A 9120-nucleotide genomic window follows, 5' to 3' on the forward strand; every position below is an offset into this window, starting at 1 on the left:
CAAAAAGTCATCATTAATAATTTTAATTTTTTTAATTAAAATATTAAAAAACTATTAACGATAGTCATTGCTGACGCTATTGTCATTGCTAATAGTTTTAATTTTTTAAAAATTTATAATTAAATATTTTAAAATTTATTTTAATCACATTAACAAGCAATAATATTTTTTAAAATTTATTATAAATAAAATAATAATTATTTAATATAATCATAAATATAAAATTAATTATATTATATTAAAAATATAAATTATATAATTTTATAAATTTATACTGCTTTACAAGTATCAAAATTACATACATATCAAAAAAATCATGTAAAATCCTCCTCATCATCCTCCTCATCCTCCTCCTGCTCCTGTACATCCTTTCTAGCAACTGGTACATGAGAGTCGGATGTTCCAACATCTTATAATGAAGAAAAAAATATTATTAATAAGTTTCAATATGAAAGCATATATATCGATATGAAGATGTATATTTCGATATACTATTTTGATTCTTGAACAGATTAATTTTATATATTTCATTCAATGATACAGAGCTATAGACACCTCTGACCTATCATTTAGATGGTTAGATTAAATTTTTACTCTCTATATCTTCTTTCTAGACTCAAGCCTAAACATGTGAAGCTTCTAAATATAAAAATTTAACATAAGTAAAAAAAATTATTAACAGACTTACCTATTGTGATGGCTGTAACAACGAGCCCAGCTGATCGTATAGACATGGATCTTGAAAAATCTCAATGATCATATCGCATATGGCATCTCGAAAGCTCTGACGTCACTGACTCCAAAGTCTCTGCACAACCTCCTCCATATGTGCATCAGCCCACATCTGAGTCATTGAGTCCTGAGAGGAGTATCGAGCGACTGAAAGGTCAAAGTTGTGATCGAATCCTATGACCCATTTCCTACTCACCCCTCAGATGGCTCGAGCCATCCCTCGAGGTCAAGGAGGGGCTGAAAGGATGGATCCTCATCGTGCCGTGATACGAGATACTCCATAAAATCCATCTATATAGTTTAAAAATTCATTAGTCCATATATATCAATATACATAAAAATTTAATAAATAATATTTTAAGTTATTACAATAATCTATCGAGATCCAGGATTAAGTAATCATCAGTCCTCCTAGACTGGTGTGTGTGACTTTCCATATTTGGAATTAAGTTTAAACGATTTATATTTGAGAATTGAAGATCTTAAGATATGTTATAAATCATTGGGGCTATGGATTAGCTCGAATTAGATCTTCTAACTGGATTAGACCTAGGATTAGAAATAAATATGGACTAATTAAAAAAATTAATTAAATCTAATTAAGAGTTGAATTAGATTAGATTGAAATTTTTTTAGATCAATTTTAATAGTTGTAGCTTTATCAAGTCTATATTTTTTATCATACCAAATGGACCATGACATGGCTCAGTGGCCTAGTCTGAGTCTTTTGGTTAATCAAATTGAAACTAATCGATCAATTGGTATCTAAGTATGACAATTCGATTGGTAATTTTTAATTGACAGTCTACTTACCTGATCATTTCGATGGTGTCTAAGACAAGCCAAAATAGACCCTCCCATCGATCTCACATACCTAGCCAATTTGGTAGATTATATTTTGATGAGGTCACTGATTGATTCGAGCTGACCCATGCTATTAAGGTAAATCAGTTTAACTGATTTAGATGTCTTTGAACCAACTTGTCTCTAGTCCTTTTCATGACTTGGTGAAGTCAATGGGAGAATTCATAACTTGTCAGTTAATCTCTTCTCTTATTCTCAAATTATTGAACCAAATTTTTTAAATTATGAGGTCGTTAAAATAACACAGTTATAGGGATAACTAGTTCATAGCCTCCCATTAAGATGTATGATAATGGGGCCAATAGTCTAAATAAGTATTAGAGGCACCACATGTCTGGTGTTTATTGGGTATTGAAATTATCATTTATCATATGACCATCTCGATGTGTCTTTCAGGTCAAAGATCAGGTTGGCCGAGCCACACTTAGAGCTGAACAGTTGTTTGTTGGATACACTTGGTGTAATTATGTTAATGGTTGTACCTAATCAAAATTTTTAGTGGAGACGCCATATACCTACTGAAGAGATGTCTAGGGCAAAATCAATTACTAAAAATTATTTAGAGAAATAATTAGTTAAGAACCTATACGTATATGCATAAGGGTTGGTGGAGTCACACTCAGGCCCGAATGTAGTCTGTATAGATTTTAGTACCTGCTAAGGGATTAATGTAAATTTTTGAATTAGAGATAGAGGCTACCAATTTATATAAAATAGTAGGAGAATCTTTAAACTAAAGTCTATATCTTTAGGATTAAAATAATTCATATACTAATAGATTTAGAAGAAGGGCAGAGCAAGGGGGACAACAAGAGTAGGAGAAAAGGAAGTATGGGCTTTAGAGGAATTTGGTGTTGCTCATATTTTACAAGAGATATTTATTTATAAATCTGATTATATTAGAGCTCAAGTACCTAATGCTACGATCATTGTAGAAACATGATCTAATCCCGAGGATCCATCATTTCATTAATAGATAATGATAGGATGGTCAGTAGAGATTACCCTTATTGTCTTAGTAAAATGGAAAACATAAAGAAAAGAAAGGTATCACTATGTCAATGTTCTCAAACATGGACCAAAAGTATATATTTTAGTATCCAAGTCTAATATTCTCCAACCATGTCCAAACTACATAAAGCTGCAGTTTAACCACTTTTCAAGTATGAACGTACCCATTAACTCATAATATTATAAATATACAAATAAATAGATATTATAAAATATTAAAAATCTAAAATCTAAAATATGACAAAACAAAAAAAAAATTACAACAATAATTCCACTATATATGCAATATTTTTTTAAGCAAGTAGAGGTATAATATCTGTATCACTCATATCTTTATCACAAATAATGATGGGATTCCATAATTTATTGTTGCAAAAACAAAACATGCATCCCACCAAGCATATCCTAGAATTAACATAAAGAAAAACTCATTGTTATACAAACAAAACGTAATTCTAAATATAGAATAATTAAATTCTTTCAGCATCGTACAATGGTTGATCCAAATGGGCCAATGCCTCATCAACCCATGGTTGGCCTCCTCGTGGGAACCATGCTCTCTTTCGCCTTCTCCTATCAAGAATATTTAGTGCCTCTTCCTTCTGTCCTCTAGGTATTACTTTGGACTACAACCTAATCTAGTCTATTATAAAACATTAGATAACCTAAGGAAAGGGAAATAAGTTATATAGACTTCCTTTTGGTGCAGTTCCAAAGGTTAGATCATCTATGCTAAAAATATCATTTTTAAGGTATCTTGGATTGGTTTGATGGTTGTTTTCTATCATGACACTTGCTCTTGATGATGAGATATCTTAGAAATGCAGACAGTTTTAAAAACAAATGATCCCTGATGGTGGAGCAGTTGTAAGGACAACAAAACAAGGTGGGTTTCTTATGTATTGTATCTGTCATGTACCCTAGTTAGACAGAGTTGAAAACCAGAGAAACAAATATTAGATACTTGATGCTTATGTTCTTCTGTAGCCATTTTTTAAAGTTTGAAAAAGAGTTGAACTCTTCCAACAATGAGTTTGATACTCTAATTTGATATTAAGAGTAAGTTTTTTTCTCAAGAAGTATTCTAGATGGAGTATTGAAACAAATTTACAAAATATTAATTTTGTTAATATATATACTTAAGTTAATTAGAAAGTCAAAATGAAAAACATTTATATTGAAAGATCTTAACAAATAATATTTTTTAATATTTTTATCAAAAAATAATATTTAGAAAGATATAAATATCTAATTTAATTAAATTTAAATGTTATCTTGTATATCCTTGTATCCCTCTTTTCTTTTCTATCTTGCAAGTCAAAAACTTGCAAATATGTAAATATCCTATTCTCAGATCCATATTGATGCAATATTTAACATACATGGACTAGAAACAAAGAGGTTACCAAAGCGATACAAATCAATAGACAATTAAGGGCATGGAATGCCATATTGGGTAAAACCATTCAGTATATCCCATACTATACCATACCATTCTCGTACCGTATCGATACTCGATACACGATCTATACCATATCGAATCATGTACCAATATTATTTTGGAACATTGTTTAAAGAATTTCTAAGATAATTTAAAAAACTAAATAAATCTAACAAAATTTTGTTGTAGAAAAATTATAAAAGACTTATAGGATAATAAGAAACAAAAATAATCAAATTTGGAAGTGTGTCAGATACTATCCTAAGGTGTATTTCCATCTCTCGTGTAGAAGAATCAAAAAAAATCATCCCAAGATACGACTGGAATCCTCCATCTGTAAGCATGATTGAGGAGGATGTTGATAAAAATTCCTTCGATACCTAAAAAAAAAATATTATAATAAAAAAGAAAAGTATTAAAGAAAGCTTAGAAAGAAGAAGGGAAGGCTCTTAGATGGTTTATGGAATTAGATCCCTAGGAAATCTTTTTATTGCCAACCAATATGACCGTTGATAACTATTTATAACCGTTTTATGATCGTTGGAGCTTTTATTGACCCATCAAAGTCTTTAATAAGGAGCCCAATGATCAGAATTTTAATACGAACTCCAACGGTCATATAATAAAACTAGATTAAATGCATACGACCATTGGTAATTAGGAGCCCAATGATCAAAAATTAAAAATTATGATAATGAAAAGAATAAAATATTTAAAAGATAAAATTAAAACAAGATTGAAATTTTTGGAAGAGAATTTTAGAAAACTTGAAAATGTGTAAATATCCCATTCTCATATCTATGTCGATGCAATATTGAACATACATGGACCAGAAACAAAGAGGTTACCAAAGTGATACAAATCAATAGACGATTAAGGACATAGAATGCCACATTGGGCAAAACCATCCAGTACATCCCATACCATATTATACCATTCTCGTACTGTATAGACACTCGATACACCATCTATATCATGCCGAATCACATACCAATATTGTAATAGGATGTTATGGTATGGGATGATTCAGTATTGAGATGATGAACCTTGATTAAGTGGATCATACAAATTCACGTTATCCAATATTTAGATATGATTACTTTATGGCATCCCTAAACCAAACAAACTCAGCCACCCTTGTAAGGCCTTGCAAAGTTAGAAAATGAATCAAACATACAATTATAACATTTTGTAGTTAGATATATTTGGTAAATTACATGAATATAGCATTAAATATATAATGATCCAGTGTGAACCAATTTCGATCATCCATGAAAGGGCCTGACCAGATCCTTGATGCATGCATGGTGTGTAAGTGGATAGGACTCTTGATAGGAGTCCATCTCCTCGTTTGACTTCACCAAGCTGAGGATTTTCCATTGCCATGATTTCTTTTCTAAACCCCGATTTTTGCGTATAAAAAGAAACCTACTTCTCTCTTTATCAACCCACCTTTGAGGATCCTTGAATAGACTATAGATTTTTAGTTTTTTGTGGGAATTTCTTGAAAGATTTTCCACCGATCTTGTGGTGAGAACTTGCCAGAGATATGGTTGCTAGATCTCTCTCTCCCCCCTCCCTCTCCCCCGCCCTTATTTCAGTACTTGGGCCATTGCTACTGTTTTGAGTCAAGCCAACCAGTCATTGGGTTTAGCCACGCACCCTCTCCCTTGTTTGTCTTGATCCCCTATTTCTTCTTATTACAGCCACCGTCAGCCAAAATCGATAGTAAGGTTGCCATAATTCTTGTTGGAATTCGCCTTTCTAACTGGTGATGTCATCATCACCATCGGTTTCTCCATAGTAAGTTGTGTAAGAAGCCATTGTCCCATATTTTTTTTACCTTGCTTTTCTCTTCTGCTGGCTAGCCACCGTCGCTAACAAATTGCTGCAGCTGATCACTGCCGTATGTAGGTCACCCCTTGCTAGCTATGATGATTGCTCAGAAAACCTTCCTTTTTCCTTACTTTGATTTTGTTAGAACACAATTTATGAAAGGATCGGATGTTGTCTAAGAAGCCTAACAAAATTATTTTCTTGTTTGTAGAAAATTTAAATAAAATAACTTATAGAAGATAGCAAACCAAAATTGAAAAGAATCGGAAGTGTGCGCAGTACTGTTCTAAGATGTATTTCCATCTCTTGTGTAAAAAATATCCGAAAACACTATCTCAAGATATGACTAGTATCTTCTGCCTATAAGTACGACCATATAAGATGTTAATGAAGACTCTTTCAGCACCTAAGAAAAGAAGAAAAAATATTACAGTAGAAAATAAAAATATTGGAGGAAGCTTAGAAAGAAGAAGCTTGAAAGGCTCTTGCTTGCTGAATTAGGTCCCAAGGGGGCCTTTTTATAGCCAATATATTCTAACCATTTGTGTTGGCTAGTGTTCAGAATTAAAGAGTCCAACATTTGCAACAATAAAAGCCCAATGTTCAAAAATTAAAAAACCAACATTCAAAAAAAAAGTAAAAGCCCAATATTTAGAAATTAAAATCCAATGTTTAAAATATTAAAATGATAATTAAAACTTTAAATGGTCAAATAAAAATTAAAATAATATTTTTGGGTTGGAGTGCTAAATCCACACCCGCACCCCGCCCGACTCAATTTGGTTCAGTTTTCTTCAAACCTCCTCAAATATGTTTACGGGCTTAGACAACCCTTTTCTCATATAAAGGGCTAGAAATATCTTTCTACTCTCGATGTGGGACTAAAAGATTTCAATCAAGATTAAAAGCATATTTAGAGAAAATCTTACTTGCAAAATTTTGAGTTCCTAAATTTAAATTTACTTCCAACAATCCCCCATAGAACTTAAAATTTTTCAAATAATAGTAAAATAAAATAACATAAATTTTTGGATGCTTACACTATGCAATGGATTAGATGTCTTTATAAGATCTAATCTTACTTGGCGTAAATTGTTTCTATGTGAAAGAATAGGAGTAAATCAGATCTTAAACTATGTTTCTTTGATTCAAACATTAACTACCACATCATAATATGGAGTTCTTCATCACAAGTCTATGCTTTAGTGGTCATGTACATATATTTTGATTTTTCATGAGAGTTATTAGCGATAGCCCAAATCTCATACCCGCGCTCATATATGGAAACTCTCATATAGGTGAACCCCTTCAAAGATGTGTGTTGAGTCTCATCTTATGAAAAATATCATCTCAGATCTTATTAAGAACTATAGTTCTTCCTTAACTACTATTTAAGAAGACTAAACACCATAGGGATAGGATGGAGCCTATGACTCATATATTAGATAAATTATATATACTTTCTGACTAACTAATTAGCTTGTTACTATATTGAACCTCCTTTAAGAGATCTCCTATTATAGAGATTAGGTTCTCATTATTGGAAGGTCCATTATAGACAAAATCCCATCCTCCTCGATGTCTCAAGGACCTTAGTCATGTTCAAGCCTTTAGTAAGGCAATTAGTAAAATTTTAATCAGATTTTATAAAATTTAATACTATTATATGATACTTTTGTTACTATCTAATAAACTTTAGTCTTAATTTTATATGTCTATTAGTTTTAAAATTTATGATTTTTTTTACAGAAGTCAATTATAGCTCAAGAATCACAACAATAGATATAGGAGGAATAGGAGTTTGTATCAAAGAAATAGATGACCAAATTTTTTAGTCATTCAGCTAAGGATGTGACATCAAGGGCTACTAACTCTGCCTCCATGATACTTCTAGCTATTATATTTTGCTTTATAGATTATCAAGTAATAGCACTACGACTAAGAATGAAGATATATCCTGAAGTAGACTTAATATCTAAAAAATCAAATATCTAATTGGCATCACTATATCCCTTAAATATAGCTAGATAACCAACATATCTAAGCTTTGAGATATGGCATCTTTAAGATACTGGAACACTCTTTCTAAAACAATCCAGTGAGGTATACTAGGACTACTAGTATATCTACTCATTCTAAAAATAGATAAGTAATATCAAATTTAGTTCTATTGGCTAGATATAATAGTGATCCAATGATTTGAGTATATCTTTCTTAATTCACAGAGTTGTCAGAATTCTTTACTAATTGAACATTAGGATAGAGTGGTATAAATAGAGGAGAATTATCTGAATATCTACATATGTCTAAGATCATTTGAGTATAATATGATTGAGTTAAATAATAGGAATTAAATGAAGTATTAATCTTCATACCTAAGATTATATTGGCTTGACCATGATCTTTTATGTCAAAGTGATTTGATAATAAAGTTTTGATATCATTAATTAGATCAATATCTGACACTAATATGAGTATATTGATAAGTAGTATATTTTTATATTTATTTTAGATATTTTTGATAATTTATGATGTTAACATCTTCTAAAAAATTAATTTTATAAATAAATAAAATTATTTTGTAAAATTAAATAATTTTAAAAAATATATAAAATTAGAGCATATTTATGTCAAATTAATTAAGCAATTTAAGAATCAAAATGTTGAAGAATTAATTAAGAATTTAATATATTTTTTCTTATTTTTCAAGAAAAATCAAAGCAAAAATTAAGTCAAAATATCCTAAAAAATAATTTTTATAGCCTTCGGTGCATGATGTACCGGCCGCTCGGTCCACGGATTCAAGGATGCAATCCACCGAAATACTACATGGTGTTTGGCATGGCTCATAGGCGGGCGAAAAAAATTTTTGTGATCCGATGGTTGAAAACAATTCTAAGGAAGATCCAACGGCCCACATTCATTGTCGATTAAAAACTAAGCGAAGAAGAAAATCCAGTGCACAATCCAATGGCTGAAAATCGATCTAGAGGCCGATTCGACAGCTATGGTTATTCCTGACTATGAATAGAAAATCCAAGGCACTGATCAACGGCCCAGATTTCATCCGAGATGTGATCGGACAGCTGTGGTGGATTTCGATCGAGAGAAGGACTGTAATGCCAAATTTTAGGCTAATCTGGGTGGTCCAATGAGGATCTGACGATCAAAAATTAATCATACGGGTATTATATGATTTTTAAAGATTTTAGGACTCTTTTTACTACCAAAAAAAA

This window comes from Elaeis guineensis, chromosome 7, assembly GCF_000442705.2.
Source record: "Elaeis guineensis isolate ETL-2024a chromosome 7, EG11, whole genome shotgun sequence".
NCBI lineage: Eukaryota > Viridiplantae > Streptophyta > Magnoliopsida > Arecales > Arecaceae > Elaeis > Elaeis guineensis.